Here is a 13,934-nt window from a genome sequence, read left to right as displayed (position 1 = left end):
ACCACTACTACCACCTCCATCCACACCACTACTACCACCTTCATGCACACCACTACCACCTCTCTCATCAGCCATCACCACTTCCATAGCTTCTGCAGTATTAGCTGGGCTGGCCTTGTACACCAGGATGGCTGGTTTTAAAATGTCTTTAGCAGATTTTGATGTATTTACAGTCTTATTGTCTTTCCTCTTAGAGGTGGGCACAACAACAGACGCAACTTCTAGTGCCACCTCTTCTCTTATGCCACCTGCAGGATCAGCAGGGGCACAGGCATCCACACCGGACATGTGTCCTGACACAGCAGAGCCCGCTGCCCTGCCACTGCTCGGCCGCCCGAGCCCTTCACCAGCCTCCAGTGCCCGGACGTGCCCCACAGAGGAGCGTCCCCCAACACTGGAGCTTCTCGAATCGCCCTGCACCTTCATGTTCGGCCCCTTACTTGCTTTACTAACACTGCTCCCACTACAGATACCAGTGGAAGCGATGCCCGCCACCATCTTGCCATCTATCTCTCCTCTTTGCTGGCCCCGCTCCACATCAGAAACGGGGACTGGCAGGTTAGAGGAGCCAGCAGACTGGACTGACTTCTCAGCCCCCCCAGACTGCTGGAAAGGAGAAAATACAAAGCTTACTTGCTCCTCTTTACTTTTCTTCCTCTTCTTCCTCTTTTTCTTCCTTCCAGAGGAGTCTTCCCCCAGCTCCTCTCCAAAGGAGAAATTCTCCAGTCTTGTTGGAGACTCCTGCTGGATAATGGCTTTCAGCAGGCCTCCATCCATCTCCTCCTCAGACTCAGCAGACTCAGGTAAGGCCACCTGAGCAGCCTGGATGTAGTCACTCGCCTGGCTCTCTGGAACGCTGCTCTCATGCACAGTATTTCTCCTGGGTGCAGTCTCCTGGCTTTGGGACCTCTCTGTATCTCCCGCCTCAGCCATCTCCTCACCCGCACTCCTGGAAGACATCACTGGGGGATCCTGGGAAGCGCTTTGGGAAACGCACTGCGACATTTCTGCCACTTCTCCCGCTTCAGCTTCTTCCTCTCCCTCACTCTCTTCATCACTTGCCTCATAGTCCAGATTAGCGCTCTTTCTTCTCATCTGCTCAAACCTTTCCTCATTGAGCATTTTCTCTTGGAAAGGCCCAGCACCTTCCAGAAGGATCTGCCGCTCACCCTCCAGCCTCTGGATCTCAGCTCTCAGGGCCTGTATACGCTGGGAGAGCACAGGCTTGCTCCTCTTGCTGGCTGTACCTGCATTGCTTCTCAGGAACCTGTGCTCCACCCGCAGCTCTCTCAGCTGTTTCCCCAGGTGCTGGTATTCCTGGAGCTTGGCCACAATCCTGGAGGTGAAGGTGTCCATAGACTCCTTGGGGCCTGAAACCCCCCACTCCACAACACTTGCTTGGGCCCTAGATGGATTAGGGCCACATGGCTCATCTTTCTTCCTCCCTCCTTTACTTTGTGAAGCCTTTTGGCTTCTGACTGGTGCCGACGGAGCCAGACCCACATTGCTGGGAGTGCGGCTAGATCTTCTTACCGAAGGCACCTCAGGAGCACTGGCTGGTAATGGATGATTCTCCCCACTCTCCGCCAGCCTGGACCGGAGAGTGGGAGTCCGGGACTCCATAGTGGGGGCCCCCTCCCAGGAACCTGCCACCTTCCTGGGAAAGGCAGATGGAATTCACCCTCTCTGCTCTGCTCTGGTTCTCAGGAGCTCACACAGGTACGTCTGCTCACCACGCCCTCCAGAGCTGCACTCACTATTCTGCTGGTAGGGTCCCTGTGCACATACATTACATTACTGGTCCCGTACTGATCCTGAGTTACATCCTGTATTATACTGCAGAGCTGCACTCACTATTCTGCTGGTGGGGACACATAACAGGTATAAAGACAGAAATTGTATCAATGGCTATATGTACTGGATATCTCCTGTGTTAAAATAAATAGAATATACAAAATATGTCCAAAATATATAAATATATTACAGTTTTATACCAAATTTTCTTGAAAAGAAAAGAGATAAAAAATGTCCCTGGCCCCTGTAGGAACAACACTACACAAAATAAATATATGTAATACACCAGTCTCATCCTTTAGGATACTAGTATAAATTACATACTGTCAAGATCACTATGAAATCAGTTGTTGCTTTGTTTTTGTCAGGGACTGGCGGCCAATGTCCACGGTCATGAACAGAAGAGCTGATGGATAAAAGCAGCGTGATATATACTGTAGAACTGCTCAGCCATAGTCAGGAGACTATTTTATAATAACTAAACCCTAGAGAAGAACCCATTGAGATTGTCTGTGATTATTAGTAATAATGGGGATGGGATTTTTAATTGGTGTCATACATTATTGCAAAGAAGCAAATAACTGGCATTTCAGAATTTAAAAAGTTTCAAGAAGTATCAGAAAAGTGATAAAACTGTAGCCACTCTTCACAGAAGGTCGCAACAGTTAATTCTTTTTTCTAACCACTTGTAACTTTGTAGTTATACACTCAGGAACTGCTTAAAATTTCAATATTTTTTTTATTACATAAAAAAAAGTGTTTAAGTAGTAGAGTTAGTATGAGGGATGAGCGAACGGAACCGTAACAAACCAGATTCGTTACGAATATGGTTAAAATAATAACGGCGACGCAAAACTGTACTTTTTTCACAGAATAGACCAGGATACAAGGGATAATTACTCCTAAAATCCCTTGTATCCTGGTTTTCTGTGAAAATCAAGATGTGTGACGTCACCCCAAAGCACCAGGAGGTGCCTGTGCGTGCCAGAAGCTTGTCAGTGTGTTGCCAGACTTCAGAGAGAGAGGTGCTCCACAGTAGATAGAGAGGGAAAAGAGATAGATAGATAGATAGATAGATAGATAGATAGGAGATAGATAGATAGATAGGAGATAGATAGATAGATAGATAGATAGATAGATAGATAGATAGATAGATAGATAGGAGATAGATAGGAGATAGGAGATAGATAGATAGGAGATAGATAGATAGGAGATAGATAGATAGATAGATAGATAGATAGATAGATGAAAAATAGATAGATAGATAGATAGATAGATAGATAGATAGGAGATAGATAGATAGATAGATAGATAGATAGATAGACAGATAGGAGATAGATAGATAGATAGATAGATAGATAGATAGGTAGATAGATAGATAGATAGATAGATAGATAGATAGATAGGAGATAGATAGGAGATAGATAGATAGATAGATAGATAGATAGATAGATAGATAGAAGATAGGAGATAGATAGATAGATAGATAGATAGATAGATAGATAGATAGATAGATAGATAGATAGGAGATAGATAGGAGATAGATAGATAGACAGATAGATAGGAGATAGATAGATAGATAGATAGATAGATAGGAGATAGATAGATAGATAGATAGACAGATAGGAGATAGATAGGTAGATAGATAGATAGATAGATAGATAGATAGGAGATAGATAGATAGATGAAAAATAGATAGATAGATAGATAGATAGATAGATAGATAGATAGGAGATAGATAGATCTGGTTAAAATAATAACGGCGACGCAAAACTGTACTTTTTTCACAGAATAGACCAGGATACAAGGGATAATTACTCCTAAAATCCCTTGTATCCTGGTTTTCTGTGAAAATCAAGATGTGTGACGTCACCCCAAAGCACCAGGAGGTGCCTGTGCGTGCCAGAAGCTTGTCAGTGTGTTGCCAGACTTCAGAGAGAGAGGTGCTCCACAGTAGATAGAGAGGGAAAAGAGATAGATAGATAGATAGATAGATAGATAGATAGGAGATAGATAGATAGATAGGAGATAGATAGATAGATAGATAGATAGATAGATAGATAGGAGATAGATAGGAGATAGGAGATAGATAGATAGGAGATAGATAGATAGGAGATAGATAGATAGATAGATAGATAGATAGATGAAAAATAGATAGATAGATAGATAGATAGATAGATAGATAGGAGATAGATAGATAGATAGATAGATAGATAGACAGATAGGAGATAGATAGATAGATAGATAGATAGATAGGTAGATAGATAGATAGATAGATAGATAGATAGATAGATAGATAGATAGGAGATAGATAGGAGATAGATAGATAGATAGATAGATAGATAGATAGATAGATAGATAGATAGAAGATAGGAGATAGATAGATAGATAGATAGATAGATAGATAGATAGATAGATAGATAGATAGATAGGAGATAGATAGGAGATAGATAGATAGACAGATAGATAGGAGATAGATAGATAGATAGATAGATAGATAGATAGATAGATAGATAGATAGGAGATAGATAGATAGATAGATAGACAGATAGGAGATAGATAGGTAGATAGATAGATAGATAGATAGATAGATAGATAGATAGGAGATAGATAGATAGGAGATAGATAGGAGATAGATAGATAGATAGGAGATAGGAGATAGGAGATAGATAGATAGGAGATAGATAGGAGATAGATAGATAGATAGATAGATAGATAGATAGATAGATAGGAGATAGATAGATAGATAGATAGATAGATAGATAGATAGATAGATAGATAGACAGATAGATAGGAGATAGATAGATAGATAGATAGATAGATAGATAGATAGATAGATAGATAGATAGGAGATAGATAGATAGATAGACAGATAGGAGATAGATAGGTAGATAGATAGATAGATAGATAGATAGATAGATAGATAGATAGATAGCCAAACAACTAGATAGATACAGGGAGAGATAGAGAAGGAATAAAAAGTGTTAGTGAGAGAAGCAGGAGGGAGGAAGAGAAAAAAAAATAGCAAGATCCAGGGAAAGCTGGATATAGAAGATAAGGTGATAGATAGGGAAAGAGGCTGAGAAATCAAGAGATAGGGAGAGATAGGGAGAGATAGGCATCTAAATAAAAAAAAATAGTGAGATCTAGGGAGAGTTAGGGAGAGAAAAAAAGAAATAGGGAGAGAAAAGAGTCAGGACAGGTAGCATTGAACCAACTACTGTCCTGCGACCGGGAGTACTTGCTACATGGTACTGCTCTGCTGGGTGCCGTCAACCCTGTTTAGCTGCAACAAAAAGTTTAAAAAGTTATAAAAAAAAAATAAAGTTTAAAAAAGTATTCACAGGGGTCCAAAACTTTTCTATATATATAGAGGATTAGGATCAACAGTTATCAGCATCTGGGGTGGCTTCACGATTGTGACTGCAAGGGTCCTGATAGTTTTCCCTGGAGGCATAATACTTACCTTCGTGCTGTCTGATCATCAGTCTGGTTATGGAGTCTGCCTTAGGTACACCCTACATGCGGAGCGCCTATAATAGTGATCAATGCAATGGAATGGCATAGCATTAAACAGTTATAGGCAATCTGATTTCTTGTAATTAGAGATGATTGATTAGTGAAATATTCGAAAGCTCAATTTCGATTCGAACAAACCACGATGCTCAACTCTTCAATAGAATAACAAACCACATTAAAGTCAATAGGAGAAAAATGCTCGTTTCTTGGTGACCTAGGTTTCCAAGTCCACCATGACACCTCAGAAATTGATGCAAACGCCTCTGGGATGCACCTGGGACAGCAGGGGAAGCATGCGCCTGGGTGCACCTAACACGCCAAAGTCGCAGTGTTACACCACTATCACAGTCTCTTATGATAAGTCTAAATTTAGATGTTGACCCCTCTCTATGGAGAAACGTTAAAAACCCAGGTACAGGATGGTTTTTAAATATATCTAGAGTTGTAACCTGCAGTATTACCAACTTGTCACTTACTCGTCAATCACGGACACAGATAAGACAATGTATCATGATTATAAGCCTGGAGAAAATGGCCCAAGTTTTATTATGGTCATCACATTTTATAGACAGATAAAATATAGGGTGGTAACAAATGCTAATAAGACATAGATGAGGCGGTGCTAGTGATTTAGATATTCAGTCATGCGCAATGGCATCTATATTAGTATTCATTATTATTATTCAAAAAGGTCAAAAAGGTTAGAACAATACATTCTGTACAAAGATACTTTTTCATGAATCCAAGAGCACAATGTATTTGTTTTCCATAAATTGTTTATAGATAAGAGTCTCTGGGTCCTTGGGGATTGTGTCTACAAATGATAACTTTTCAGGAGCTGTTCTAAGTGACGTGCTTCCAGCATTCCTCTTCTTCATCCAGAACATCTCTCTGTCACCCTCTTATCACGCTCTGATCATCTCCAGTCTCTTCAGAGGGCAGTCTATATAGGTGTAGTCATATAGGTACGGTGCAAGTAGGTAAAATCCCAATACCTGGCCTTATCACTTAACAATACACTCCAAATACAATATATGGCGACCAGTGCCACATGTTTCATTGCCTTCAATGTGGCGCAGAGCGCAAAAAAACCCCTGCATTTTTTTTTTATTTAACTATGCCTACACAGGCGTATATACTATATCTCAACATTTACGTGTGTCAACAGGCGACAGGTGCCAGTTTTTTTTTTACTGTTTTCAATGAGGCGCAGAGGGCAATCAACTACTGTGCCAACTAGGACAAAATGGTCCGACACAAGTCTATGCAAGATAATTATAAGCTGCATGACTGCCTATCTGTGTCACTATCTGATAAGATGCTAGACAGTCTATGCACTCTTAATGGAGGAAGCAAGTATATGCTGTCTGCGCTGTGTAGTAGCCCTGATAAGGGCTTTTATGGTCTCTCCTGCCTACAATCTTCTAAAATTCTTGCTTTCCCTACTCCAAAATCTATTCACTCGACTACCTGCAATACTGAAGGAGGAAGAAGATACACTGCAGCCTATTCTTAACAATCAGCAGTAGCTGCTTGTCTGTCTGTAAAAATAAGAATATGTGCTGGTAGCTGGTTGATTTGCTGATTTTTCGCAGACATATGTTGTGCTGTGTATAGTTGCAGCCCTAACAAGGGCTTATGGGGTCTTGCCTCCCTACAATCAGCTAAATCCTCACTGTCCCTGCTGGAATCTCTCTCCCTGACTACCTTCAAGATGGCGTCTGACGACGAGCAGGAAAGGTCAAGTTCTTATACTATGGAGGTTACATGAGTAAGCTCCTAGGTCCTCTCTCACCTCCCCCCCCCAGCATAATTATTGGCTAGAAAACAGGTTAGGTGGGAGGAGAAACCAATTTTTATTGCCTATTTGATCATATGAAAACGAGTATTTCGAATAGTGTAGTATTCAATCGAATAGCTATTCGATCGATGACTACTCGCTCATCTCTACCCTAATAGTTCCTTAAGAGGGACTCAAAATATATAAAATAAATATTCAAAATTCATTATTTTGCATATAAGAAAAATAAAAAAGTAACCATATTAGGTATGGCTGTGTGCGTAATTGTCCGATCTGTTAAAATGTAATTCTTTGTATACCATGAACAGCGTAAGCAAATTTGTATCACATCATTTATTAGAGAAAAATGAATAAAAAAATAATAAAAAAAACATATACAAAAAAAAAAAACTATACAAAGGATACCGTTCAAAACCACAGGTCATGGGGGAAATAAAGAGCCTCACACAGCCCCATTGACGTAAAGATAAGTGTAGTAGTGTAGCGTGAAGCTTTCCAAGTGTTCCGATTCGCTAACGTTATCTGAACCTGAATGCTTAGCATTTGATTCCCCACTGCCCTAGAGAGTCCTGGAAACCATGCATACAGCTATAGGCCATAGGCTGTATCCATGTTTTCCTGGCAGCCCAAGGGCGGCATTCAGCTTCTTCAGCCACAGAGAATCAAACGCTGAGTGTTCGGGTTCGGATTACGTTACTAAATCTGAACACTTTGACAGGTCTGGTCAACACTATACAGAAGTCGAGTGATAATGACGGCTGCATATTATGTTCATGATCCTTATTTGTGGCCATCATTGTCAATAGATATACATCCTAGCACCTAAGGCTATGTTCACACATCATTGAAACAACGGATGTTTTATAGGACGTTTGCCGTTCAACAGCAAATAACGGGTAATGACTTTTATAGAAACAACCATTGTTATAAAATAACCTCTGTTATTTTCTATTAAATGAAGCCCCCCCCCCCCCATAAAAACATTTCATTATTGCATGTTTTTTTTCCAATTTTTTTTCCAATTTTTCCCAACAATTTATATATATATATATATATATATATATATATATATATATATATATATATACACCCCTATTTGTTTATGGTACAATGAAATGAAGGTGTCATTAACCCCTTCACATCAGCAATACGTAGATATACAGTCCTACTGCACATACCCCGTGAAGTAACAATGCATAAATATATGTTCTTAAGGGGAGAGGGGTTTGATGTGTGCAGGACAGCTGCAGTGAGAGGAGTCCCGCACACATCTGTGTCCTGGGAGCCGGAGATAATCACAAACAGCTGCGATCCCGCAGCTGCTTGTCATTAACCCTTTAAACGCCGCAATCTATAGCGGTCACAGTGTTTAAGGTACTAAGTGACAGGAGAAGCCCTTGTCACTGAGTGATTGGGACCCCCACAGCATGGCATTGGTCCTGAATGCTTGTGCCAAGGGGCAGAGGAAAGTCATTTATCTCCATTCTGTTGGATCGGCCATCTGTGCATAGAGTCTGCTCTTAGGCAACTATGCTCTATGCATAGATTGCTGATAACACTGATCTATGCTAAAAAAAATAAAATAAAATGTGTAATTAGAAAAAAAAAAAAACGTACAACCCCCCCCCCCCCAATAAAAGTTTAATATACCCCCTTGCCCATTATAGAAATATGTAAAATAAATAAACACATTATATATTATATATCGTATAAACGTATGGGTGAACCACATAAACAAAAATAGTTACTAAATTGTTACGTGGCTTTGGCTATGTTCACACTACGTAAAACAACGGCTGTAGTTTTCACCGCAAAACTACGGCCATTGTTTTGAGGAAGATACGATATAGCAAATCGTACGAACTACGGTCGTACAATGCACACAGCGTATAAGAGTACGGCCGTAGTTAGTACGGACCCGTGAAAAATTTACATGTCATTTTTTTGCGGACGGTAATTTTACACCTACGGCCGTGAATTTCAATGCGGCCGCACACGTAAAAAAATTTTCGGCCAAATTAAACTTGATTTTATTGTAAAAAATTTACTGAGTGGTTTATTGGGCTAGTCGCAGTATTTCAATTAAATGACATGTTTCAGCACGATTAAAAACATGCTAGGAGGAAATATTAAACAACGGCCATTGTTTCACGACCAGCCCGTATGCTCGTAATTCTACAGCCGTTGTTTTGACCGCAAAATTCCAGCTAGTGAAAACAACGGCCGTTGTTTTACGTAGTGTGAAGATAGCCTTATAATGTATGACCAGTTTCTTTTTGCAAAGAGCTAGAACCATTTAGATTTCTATAGATAGTAAAATCTCTTGTCACAACTGATGCTGCATCTAAGGGAACAATCCGTTCTTCATCAGTAGTAATAATAGATTGATGATATTATTGTTATTTACAGAATTGTTCCCATTTACCACACACAACCTGTGGACAGACGTGGAGATGCTTTAGCAAAACAGCAGCTGTGGTTGATTGTTGTTATTGTGCGTGTGTTTAACCCCTAGACGACCCTGGACGTAGGGTTACGTCATGGAAGTCTGTCCCCAGACGACCCATGACGTAACCTTACGTCATGGGTGGTATTCCCGCTATGAAGCGCGCTCCGGAGCGGAGCGCGCTTCATAGGAGGTGGGGGCCGGCTGCAGTGAGCAGCCGGGACCTCACCGGTAATGACACGCTGCAGCGATCGCGCTGCCGCGTGTCATTAACCCCTTAAACGCCGCGATCGCGGCGCGTTTAAGTGTAAGTGACAGGGGGAGTCCCCTGTCACTTACCGATCGGGACCCCCGCAGTGTGACTGCGGGGGTCCCGATCGTTGAAACGGACTGCTGGAGGTCTCTTACCTGCCTCCATGCGGTCCGATCGGCGATCTGCTACACTGAGCCTGCACAGGCAGGCTCAATGAGCAGAGCGCCGATAACACTGATCAATGCTATGCCTATGGCATAGCAATCATCAGTGTAGAAATCAAACTAATGTATGTACAAGTCCCCCAAAGGGACTTCAAAAGTGTAAAAAAAAAAAGTTAAAAACACTAACACACTACCCCAAAGCCCCTCCCCCAATAAAAGTCTAAATCACCCCCCTTTCCCATAATATAAATAAAACATATAAAAATAAATAAATAGATAAACATATAATATACCGTAGCGTGCGTAATTGTCCGATCTATTAAAATATAACAAGCGTCATTGCGAACGGTGAACGGCGTACACGAAAAGAGGGGAAAAAGTGCGCAGATTACCGATTTTATGTTACATTATATATTAAAAAAAATCAATAAAAAGTGATCAAAACGTCCGATCTTCACAAATATGGTATTAATAAAAACTAGAGATCATGGCGGAAAAAATGACACCCCATACAGCCCCATAGGTGAAAAAATAAAACCGTTATAAGCGTCACAATAGGCCCATTTTATTAATATTTAATTGCCAAAAAAAAGGATTTCATAAAAAAAAATATATATAACATTAGAGAATCTGTGTAACCTGCATATGGCTGTGTTCGTACTGACCTATAGAATAATAGTATCATGTCGCTTTTACCATATAGTGCATTACGTAGACACAGGAACCCCCCAAACGTTACCATATTGCATTCTTTCTTACGATTTCACCTATTGATATCTTCATAAATAATATATTTGGAATTCCATCATACATGTTATGGTAAAATGAATGACGCCATTACAAAGTACAACTATTCCTGTAAAAAACAAGCACTTACATGGCTTGTAGATAGAAAACTGAGAGTGCTAGAGCTCTTAGAAGGGGAGGAGGGAAAAACGAAAGCACTAAGATCAAAATTTGCGCGGTCCACTGGGTCATTTTGGGCCTGGTCCTCAAAGGGTTAAAGGAGAAGTCCGGCAATTTCTAAAAGATGGCAGCTGACAGGGGAATAGGAAAATTGATTACAAAGGGAACTTACCTCTCCCTGTGCCTGTGGTGAATGGTGGGAGCGGCCATGGGACTCCTACCGGGCTCCAGGATCTCTGGGGTGTCCACGTCACCCCCCGGCTGCTGAACTGGCTGCTCTGCCAGTCAGTGACAGGGGAGGGATGACGCTCCAGTCACTGACTGGCTGAACGGCCAGTCCATGAGCTGGGACAGGCATTTGGCTTCATTTAACGTCATCAAAATTCGTCAGGGAGTCCCAGATCGGCTTACCGCAGGCACGGAGAAAGGTAAGTTCCTACTTGCAATCAGTCTCCCCTTGCAGGCTGTCGGCTTTTTGAAATCGCCGGGCTTCTCCTTTAAGCCTTAATAATCCTTTTAGTAAATATATACATTTTTTTATTTTATTTTTTATTTAAATTTTGCCCAACAATTTCATACATGTAATTTACTTTGCTAGAGAATACAAGAAATCTAGGAGTAGAGTTAGAAGAAAAAAGTGGAATTCAGAATTTTTCCTTTATAACTTACTTCACTTTTTTATCCACTTCCACCGTTGGCTTCGAAAACATGCAACAAATCAATATATGAAAGTGCCCTAAAATTCTTTGTCTGGCCCAAAGCCGATAGTTAGGTGATTCAGCATAATACTAAATATTTATGTTTCATTATGTTCATTATGGATCACAGTGTTACATATTGTCTCTATAGATCATTCTATTGGCATGTATACAGACTAGAGTTGAGCTTGATGCTTGACCGAGCACCTCGGCTACTTGGTAAAAAAAAAAGCTTGTTGAAAGGCACCTGAGCAGCCAGTCAACAAACTTTAAGGCTGTTGAAATGTTTATTGCAATATTTCAATTATAATTACCACTCCGGTCTTCACCATTGCTACTCAACCAATCAATGGCTAAAGTGGGGCGTCCCATCCAGCTGCTGATTGGCTGAGCAACGATGGTTAAGGTAGATAAAAGAAAAGGGAGCGGTAAGTAAGTATAACCCCCCTCCCCCCAACAGAGTACAGTCTGGCCCACAGGGGGTGTTAGGTTAACCCCTTTGGGGACAGACTTTTACTTTCTAAGGTTTCTAAGATTTCAGGTAAACCAGATACCATCTGCTCTGAAAAGCTACTGGCACCTGATTAAATTCTCGAGTCTCCCATGGATTTCAATAGGGTTCATCATTACTTAAGTTGAGCACTCAAGAATTCTAGTGCTCACTCAACACTAATAAAGACAAAGGAAAGGAGCCAAATAGCCCAACAAAATTGGTTAGTAGTCAAATAAGTAAATTAAAAACGTAGTTTTAGGTCAATAATAAATCTCACAAATTTTTTAGTTGGTGTCTATTTGAAATCTTTCTTGCGATGAAAATTTTAGTGACTTCTTTGTTTTTCAGGCTGTAAATAAGAGGATTCAACATGGGGATAATAATAGCGTAAAAAACGGAAATATATTTTCCAAAGTTTGCCGAGTATTTGGATGAAGGTCCACAATACATAATCAGTGCCGACCCATAAAATAAGACCACCACTGTGACATGGGAGCTACAAGTGGAGAAGGCCTTAGACCTTCCAGCAGTGCGGATCTTCAACACCGAGGCTAAAATACCAGCGTATGATAGTAATATAAACACAAAGGGGAAGAGAAGGGAGATAAAACTGATAAAAAGTATCACAAGCTCATTCTTCTCCGGGTTGTCACATGACAGCTTCACCACCACTAGGACCTCACACACAAAGTGATTTATTTGATTAGGGTTACAGACCCTCATTGGCATTAATAGTGATGGAAGCACAGATGTCATAAAACTTGACACCCACACCAAGGCAATGAGTCGATGGCAAACGCTCCACCGCATGAGGACAGCATAGTAGAGAGGTTTACAAATGGCAACATATCGGTCATACGCCATGAGGACAAGCAATAAGCATTCGGTTCCTCCGAGAAAAAGTCCAACATAGACCTGGATGCCACAGACCAGAATTGATGTTTTTCCACTCGAAGACAATAGGTCCACCAGTAATTTTGGAACTGTGGATGAAGAATAAAAAAAGTCTACAAAAGCTAGATTGCAGAGGAAAACATACATGGGGGTGTGTAAATGGAGGTTGAAGATGATGGCAAACACCATAAATCCATTGCCTAATAAAGTTATTGTATAAATTACAAAAAAGAAAAAGAAAAGTACAAGGTTGATCTTAAAGTTTTTGGAAAATCCGAGGAGAATGACTTCAGTGGCCAGTGTCCTGTTAGTGGGAAGATCCATTGTTCAAAATTTCTTGAAAATTTGGTAACTACAGGTTAAAATGACCCAAAAATTATTATGTCATGTAACTGAATATCTATTTGTCCTGTGGACCCCAACGTATATTACTGTCAAAACTAATCAGATCCATCTGAGCTTCTCTGATCTTCCATTCTAGATACTTCCACCTTTTTACTTTGTTCTTTAACTCCTCGATGTTGACACTGCTTCGGCCTCCCGGCTACATTTTGGACCCTCTTTGATATCCCGATATGTGTTCTTGGCTCTGAAGCCTTCCTAGTACTAGGGATCCTGTGTCCTAACCATGTGTGTTTATCAAAACGTCGTTGGCCAACAACTCTAGCGCTACATCTACTGCCTATTAGTGTTTATTTTGGGTTCAGCGGATTTCACCAAAAAAATGTATAACTCCATGAAAGACTGGAAGATGAAGATTAGAGTCCACACCCTGGTTAGCGATGGTCACTTTGATTGTCCTGCTAGATGGTCCATTTTTAGAAAACAATAATATGAGAAAATTCAGACAACCACTTGGTAGGAACTAGGGTAGAAAAGCCTTTATCCTAAACTGGAAAAATTATCAGGAGAACCAGCTGATTAGAACAAGACAGGTATGTGAAGAAGGGTTCAAAGGAGAAGAGG

The sequence above is a fragment of the Dendropsophus ebraccatus genome, chromosome 6, assembly GCF_027789765.1.
Source record: "Dendropsophus ebraccatus isolate aDenEbr1 chromosome 6, aDenEbr1.pat, whole genome shotgun sequence".
Lineage (NCBI taxonomy): Eukaryota > Metazoa > Chordata > Amphibia > Anura > Hylidae > Dendropsophus > Dendropsophus ebraccatus.
Note: the sequence above shows the minus strand (reverse complement) of the source record.